At 35.3% G+C, this 7,934-nt stretch overlaps 1 pseudogene across 1 annotated transcript; it reads right to left on the bottom strand.

Annotated features, from left to right (window-relative positions):
* Nucleotides 1-1,523: 1,523 nt before the first annotated feature.
* On the bottom strand, nucleotides 1,524-2,456 carry LOC311181444 (olfactory receptor 8G1-like; annotated as a pseudogene). Its single transcript has one exon. The product of its transcript is annotated as an olfactory receptor 8G1-like (transcript).
* Nucleotides 2,457-7,934: the final 5,478 nt, after the last annotated feature.

Raw genomic sequence — 7,934 nt, 5'->3', positions numbered from 1 at the left:
GATAAAGGTGTTCTATGCTTTGATTTATGCAATTTAAATATAGCAAATTGATTGCCATTGTCAAATTTCAAATTGGTTACCACCATCAATACTCCAGTGTTAGCTAACACTGTCATATCACATAACTAGCATTTCTTCTTTGTGGTAAGAACCTTTCAAATCTACTCTCTTAGCAACTTACATAATGCAATATTACTAACTATAAACACCATGTTATTAACTACATCCCCAAATTAGTTCATCTTATAAATGGACAATTGTCATCTTTTATAAATACCTCCCTGCTTCCCCCAATGACCACCACTCTTGTTTGGTGGTTTTTGGGTGTAACTGCCACTCTTGGTAACTACCTCCCTTGTTTCTATAAATTTTGCTTTTTTTAGAGTTCATATCTAAGTGTTAATACATAGTATTTGTCTATACTATATAGTATTTATATAGTATTTGTCTTTGACTTTATTTACTTAGTATTGCTTACAGGACTACAAGATGGGGGCTTAACTTTCTTCATTTAATGTACTATTCACTAATTTGGCCCCAGTGAGATTAAGAAGGAACCAATATTTGAGAGTAATGTTGAGGTGACATTATTGGTAATTGAGGTTCAGTTTTGCAGCCTCTCATGAGGAGCATGCAGTTTCTGTAAATGATATCACACCACATGAATGTGTTCTTAACTTGAATTTTTCATTTTGGTTTAGTTCTAATGAGATTTCTGAGTGATAGAAGAAATAATCCAGGCAAATAATATAAATGGAGGTATAGGATAAGGGAAAAAAAGACTTTCAATGTAGAGTTAATGCCCCAAACTAGAAAAAGAGACTATAGTCATCCTATTGCTATGAATATGTTGTTTTCTGCCCATATAAAAGACAGGAAGTTGGTAATCAATGTTGAAAGATGGCTTTTTCATTATGATTGAGATTTTTTTAATCAATTTTATGGAAGAAAATGAGGAAAGGTGGTGGTGATAGCGTTAGTCAGTCCATGTATTTAGATCACCCTTTAATAGTTCTTCTAATCTGTGTCTCAGTGATACTTATAAGAGAAAAATCTGGAGATATATAACATCAAAAAGGACATGAAAATAAGAAATAATAGTTACTACTAGATCTATCTAAATAGAAAAAGTGTTGGCAAATTGACTATTAGGAAACATAGCAATTCATACAGAGTAATAGTCAATGACTTAGAGCTAATAAACCATCTTCACATCATTTCTTTTTTTGTTTTGTTTGGTTTTTTTTAAGATGTATTTATTTATGCATATAAGAGCTGGGGCACAGGCCAGAGATGTGGGGGGTGAGAGGATTCACCAGAGACAGACTGGGGAACAGAACAGGCAGACTGACCGAAACACACTGCTGAGGGGAGCAGTGGGCGAGACAGGAGAGGTCTGCCTCACCATGTGAGTTGCTCCCTGGCGGGCCTGGGATCGATCTCATGCTGCAGAGGCTGCAGATTCATAGTGCGGTGCTTAACCCCCTGCACCACCAGGGAGTCCCTTCACATTCACATTATTTCTAATCATGAGGATATTCTATCATTTTCTTCATAGCAACATTGACATCCTTATTCCACAGGCTGTAGATCAGAGGGTTTAGCATGGGCACAATAATAGTGTAAAAGACAGAGGACACTTTTCCTTGGTCCATGGAACTGACAGATGAAGGCTGCAGGTACATGAATGCACCAAATCCAAAAAAGATCACAACTGCATTTATGTGGGAACTGCAGGTGCTGAAGGCTTTAGACCTGCCCTCAGTGGAACGCATGCGGAGGATGTTGGCAATGATGAAGACATAGGAGTTAAGGATGGTCCGGGTTGGGACAAAGATGTTAAGCGAACCAACAGAGAGAATCAGTAATTCATTGATATAGGTACTTGAACAGGAGAGCTTTAGGAGGGAAGAAGATCACAGAAATAATGATTGATGACATCACATTTACAGAAATGAATCGTAAGCATGAAGCCTGTGTGAAGAAATGAGCAAACCAAACCTATAACATATACTCCAAAAATCAGTGATAGACAAGCCTGATAATACATGATGACATAGAGCAGGGGACTACAGATGGCGACATAGCGGTCATAGGCCATTGCTGCCAACATGTAGCAGAAGACAAGGAAATAGCAAAGACAAGGAAGAAGTAGAGCTGAGTCATGCATTCAGGGTAGGAGATGATGTTCTTCTCTGCCACGAAGTTCACCAGCATTTTGGGGGTAACAGTCATGATTGGCAGAAATCTATGAAGGTCAGGCTGCTGAGGAAATAGTCCATGGGGGTGTGTAAGTGAGAACTGAACCCTATCAGCGTGATCATGCACAGGTTTCCCACCACCATGACCACATAGATTCCTAGGAAGAGGAGGAAGAAAGGTAGCTGGAGTTCAGGATGTCCTGTTAGTCCAGCCAGGATGAACTCAGTCACTGTGGTGTGATTTTGTCTTAGCATTGTTCTCCAGATGTTTCTGAAGAAGAGAGAGAAAGATAGTTTTTGGAAACATTGCCTTTGTTTCCCATTTTATAAAAGGTACCCTAGATAAAAATTAACTGTTTATATATTCCCTTTGATAGTCCTTTTTAATTCTGACTGAAGTTACCTATATAATAGTATCTTAATTTAAATATGTATACTTTCCTGCAGATGTATTAAATTATTTCATAAAAATGTATCATCCATAATGATCGTTATACATTTTTTGAGGAGAGACCGCCTATGTTCAACATTTTTGTCATCCTTAATTAAATTTTTCCTGAAGTGTGTTTTCAGAACCAAAAAGTTAAAGAAACCTTTGAAAAGGACATAAGCTGGCTTAGGGCAGCCTGGAGAGAGTCAGCCCTATTCAAGTGCAGGGTTCTTTATTAATTAGCAGTGAATCCACCAGCAATGAAAAGAGACATATCATTGCTAGACTTTTGGAACTTTTAAATGAAAATCAGAAACTTTGTTTTCTCAGTGAGAATTCAAGTTTTTAATATATAATATTAATATATACAATATGTTATATACATTAATTTACAATATGTAACACATCAATATAATTATATATTGATAATGTAATGGGATGGCTGGATTGTACAGGGTGAGAAAGTTTGTAGCTCTGAGAACAAACACTTCTGCCTTTGCTTGAGAGAAGCATGAATAGTTTTAAGCGTGAAGGTTTTCAATTCCAAGTACCTGGGTTAACAGTCACACCCATCCTTTACAAACATCATTTATAGACTTGGGTAAGTCTATAAAAAAAAAACCTTATTATTTAGCAGAGGTTAATACTCCAGAAATGATGATCATCATAGTAGTTGTTGTTTCTTGCATCATGTTATCAATTGGTAATAAGGGATAATTACATATTTCAAATGCAAAATCTATAATATAATGTTTAAACCTTTCCTTTTAGCTCTTACCTTTCATTAATTAAGACAACATGAAAACTGCCATAAAATTAAGGCTATAGAATCATAAATGTAGTCTCCTATTCTGTTAAGTAGTAAGCAGATTATCATTACTTACATACAAATGAATGAAATTCCAAATGAATTCAACTTGAATAAAAATAAAGATTAAACAGAAAATCTAAAATATTGTACTTAATAGCTCATCAAAAATAAACATGAACCAAATCTTAAATATAAAATAAAAGATAAACTGAAAATACTGAAACAAAACACCAAAGTATGCCTTTAATATATTAAAGGAGTCTGAGATTTTTTGGGATGTACACACAATAGCTATCCACACAACACTGCTAAATTGTTTTATGCAAATTAAAATTATTCTTCTAAAAACATCCTTAGAAAATTAAAAGCAAGCTATAGGCAATACTGATATCTAAGGATTTTAATCCAAAATATATAGTACTGATATTACAAGAACCTGAAGAACTTTAAAATGATACATTACAGAAGAGGATAAAAGAATAATTAATAAGTACATTATTCATCATGGTAATGAAAACTGCAGTGAAACCATAATGACCTATCACTTGCTGGTGAAGAAGATGTGAAATTGTCTAAACACTTTGGAAAATTCTTTGGCGATTTCCTAGAAAAACTCCAATACACTTACAATAAAATCTAGCAATTCTGTGCCTCAGTATTTATCCAAGAGAAATGTAGACATTTCTACAAATGTCTACGCAATAACTTGTACCAAGTTATTGGTAGAAGTATAGTGGAAGTTTTTTCACTAGCAACCCAAAACTGGAAATAACTCTCATATTCAACTAGATAAATTACTTGCATCTGCAGCATGGAATACTACGCATAAATAAAAATCAGTATCACTGAACATGTAACAACATAGTTTAACTTAATAAAGATCATGTTGAGTATAAAGAGCCAGGCATAAAAGAATCTGCATTGCACAACTTTATTTATATGAAGTTCTAGAAAAACAGAACTAAACTACAGTGATGGGAATGAGGTCAGTGTTGACTGCAGTGGGTCATGGGAGAATATTGAGAAAGGACATGAAAGAAACTTTAAGGATGATACAAATATGTCACATAATTATTGAGATATTGGGTTGTCCAGTGTGCATTGGATGCATTTGTCAGAGTTCATTCAGGTGAACTTGATTCATAGAATCAAGGCATGGTCTGACCAGGGGATTCTTTGGGATGCAAGTTGTCTCCTTGGGTCACACATTCTTTTTAGGGGTACATAGAATCTTTACAAAATTACTTTTAAGCTAGTTCATAACACATTATATTCCCATGATTTATTTACTTTACAACTGGAAGTTTGTACTTTTTGATCCCATCACCCATTTCATCTACCACATCTACCTTCTGGCAAACACCAGACTCTTCTCAGTATCTGAGAGTTATTTTTTTCTCTTTTAATTATTCTAATATAAGTGAGACCATATGGCATTTGTCGTTCTCTGTCTTATTTCATTTATCTGACTACCTTCAGGGTCATATATATTTAATAAATGCAATCCATTCATTATACTGTTCACCTTTTTACATTCATAGTGATTTTTTTTGCCTAGTGACATATACATATATATACACAGATAATCATATACACACATATACACATATATTGAAGTCTTCCACAGAGTTTTGACTTATCGATTTCTTTTTGATTTTATAGCCATGTTTGTTTTTACATATGCTTTATGTTGGATCTGTAGAATGTTAGAATTCTGAGCTCTTTCTGCTGTGGATAAACTTAGACTTCAACTCCTTTTCTTTTAGAATATCTCCCTAATGTACAATGCTTGCAGTTATACCTGATTTTAGCATAGGAAAACCCTGTCGTTTCAGATTGAACTTACAGAAAAACAGTGTCTAATTTTGATCGTTAATAATTCCTAGAAGATCATTAATATAGCTTTCCAACTAGAGTTCCATGAAATTAGATTACTATGAATGGATTGTGAAGGTGCTGAGGGCTTTGTCTTCTTATCCTTTGAGGGAGTGGGGGTAAGCCTTTGGGTTCCATGGTCACACGTAGTGTAGCCCTAAGACATACAACAAATACTATGACTTCAATGTGTGTCATTGCATTAGAAAGGCTTGTGCTACTCTTAAATTGCATCTGTAGTGATCTGTTTAGTTATGGGTTGTTGTGATTGGAAAAACTTGGAAAATATTTGAAGGTAATGGGAAAATTAGCAGGTATCATAAGGAAACTAAAGGGTAGAGAGACTTTATGTATGGACTTTGAAAGATCTAAAAATACACCCAAATACATGAGAAAATATTTTAAAAATTTGAGTTATTTGAAACAGAATTAACCATTCTTAATCAGCGAACATACCCAACCATAAGCCAAATGAAGGAACACTTTCAGGGACACTAGAGAAAGGGTTTCTTTCATACCTTTTAGGATCAAGTATGAGTATCCACACCTCTTGCTAATCTCCTGACTTTGTTCACATTTGGTTCCTTTCAAATTCAGAGACTTTATTTTCAAGTTGAGAAACTTTTCAGTTTTGCAATATGCCACATTCTCTCAGCTGTCTGAAGTTTTGTTTGCTCTTGTATTCACAAGAAATAATGAATTCCATTTGTCTTTTCATTTGCCAAATAGTTTTGATTTTCCATTCACATTTAAAATTAAAATCATCATGGAAAGAATCTCCAATTCCTTGTAATCATCTAGACTATCTTACTACATTATCAAAAAACTATCATTTTAAAACAGCATAGTTTACTATTTAAGCTGCACTACAGGCCAGACTATGGACCAAATCAAACTTAATCTCTATATGCCAAGTAAACAGCATACATCCATCATGTCATAAAATGTTTTAAAAATATTAGGAGTAAATGAATATTTAAGTGAATGAATGAAGGTATGGAGGCATAATTGCTGAATTACTAATGTGATTTCTTCCAGATGTAATAGTCTCACATCAAAATTATAAAATGAACACTCACCTTTCTGGTTCTGGAAATCTCAATGCCGAGTTCTATTTACAATTTGCTCTCTCTGACTTGGAGGGAAAAAAAAGTGCTGATTTTAATTTTGGGGAGTCATAGGTCCCTAAATTTCTGCTATCTTGAGTGCTGAAAAGACAGGCACAGTCCTGTCTCAGAGGCACTTTTGAAGCCCATCTGATTCACATGTCAACATCTCCAAGAGTAAATTTTGGTGTGTGTTTCTCCAACTTCAGGGTAGCAAACATCCTCACCTTTCACATTCCCCAGAGCAGTTCTGATTGCTGGGCTCCGAACAAGGTGCTGAATAACATGGAGGCAAATACTCTCTAAGGATTTCTATTTCTCAGGGAGGAAACTCTTGAGAGCAGGAGCAATTGCATTGACCCTTCCCATTACTAACTTCTTCCTTCAGAAAGAGGGATTCATTGTCAAGCCTGAACTTATCAATTAGTGATATTTATGCACAGCGATAACTGGAATTATTTCATGCAGATTCTGGGTCAAGAAGTTCTGAAGGGGGTTGAGATTCCATATTTCTTACAATCTCCCAGCCAGTGATTCTGATTCACAGTCCACAGTGTGAACAGGAGATTTTAAATAATCAGGAAACACCCTAGCAAGTTATTTTACTGTTAAGTGAGCTGCTTTTTAAAATACTAAATTTACCACTTATTCTTGTACAAAAAAAGCTTAATTTATTTCATGTATAGATAGTTAGTAGAGTTGTTTTAAAAGCCAAATCTCTTTAAAATTGGACACTGAAATTGCTGGGATAAGAATTCAAAATATAATGTTTTCATTTTTAGATCTTCACTAATAAGGATACTCTGAAAAATTGCATATTTTTTAAAAATTTATGTATTTATGCTTAAAAGAACTGCGGTATACGCCAGAGGTGCAGGGGAAGAGAGGATTCCCAGAGACAGAGTGGGGAGCAGAACAGTTGTATCTACTGAAATAAACTGTTGAGGTGAATAGCCGGTGAGACAGGAGAGGTCTGCTGTGCCATGTGGGTCAGCTCCCTGGTGTGCTGCAGTAGCTGCTGATAGCTTCATAGTGCTGAGCCTTAATCCCTTGTGCCACCAGGGAGGCCCCCGCAAAATTGCATGTTTAAAGAAAATATTTTATTGGGCACCGGTGTCCCTTATTTCTTCCTCTTTCTTATACACATTCACTTTCCCCTCTCGCCCCCAAGTTGAAACAATTGGAAGCAGTCTTAGCTTACAGTATGATTCAAGGTAAATTGGATACTCACATCAGGAAGCCCATATAAATTATGGCTAAATATATTAGGGTCAGTTCCTTCAATGGGTTAAATTAGTGTTTCTCAGTTATGGTTGCATATTGAAATCCCAGAGACTTAAAAAACCTCAGGGTCCAGGCTGCACAATATATCAGTTAAACCAAACTATGTAATAGACTGAGGAGTACCATGGGAATCTTCTTCAAATGTGGAGTCTATTTAGTAAATCCAGGTATGGCATTTTTAACAAATTCGTAGATTTTTCCAGTATTGCTGGTCTGTGGGGACCCTT

The sequence above is a fragment of the Talpa europaea genome (assembly GCF_964194135.1).
Source record: "Talpa europaea genome assembly, chromosome: 12".
Classification (NCBI taxonomy): Eukaryota; Metazoa; Chordata; class Mammalia; order Eulipotyphla; family Talpidae; genus Talpa; species Talpa europaea.
Note: the sequence above shows the minus strand (reverse complement) of the source record. Positions and strands in the feature narration are given on the sequence as shown.